This window comes from Acanthisitta chloris, unplaced genomic scaffold (genome assembly GCF_000695815.1).
Source record: "Acanthisitta chloris isolate BGI_N310 unplaced genomic scaffold, ASM69581v1 scaffold8809, whole genome shotgun sequence".
Lineage (NCBI taxonomy): Eukaryota > Metazoa > Chordata > Aves > Passeriformes > Acanthisittidae > Acanthisitta > Acanthisitta chloris.
Genome location: NW_008690778.1, coordinates 1,596 through 1,978, shown reverse-complemented (window position 1 = coordinate 1,978; position 383 = coordinate 1,596).

Sequence of the window (383 nt, the reverse complement as noted above, 5' to 3'; positions counted from 1 at the left end):
GAGTGAGAAGTAGATCTTCATGCAGTATCTAAGACCACTAGCAGTTAGAGAGACCCGTTTGAAGGACTTGTAAGCCTTCAGTAATGCTAGTACAATAAAGCAGGACCCCAAATACAAATGTTATCTCTGATTTTGTTGTAGGGACAGCATTGCACCATATAACTTATTATTTAGTATTTTGATTCCAGTAGCATCTAGATGTTTTAAACAGGAATGGGCCCTGAACTTCCATGTGCTGTGCAAACCTTCAGCAAATGGGAACTAAAGGCTTACAAAAGGACTGGGCAAAGCATGCCTACCCTACTCTGCCTTCAAAATCAGGCAGGAGATACCATGGCTTGTTACAAGTCATGCTCTTTTGAAGACTTACTTCAAAGAAAACT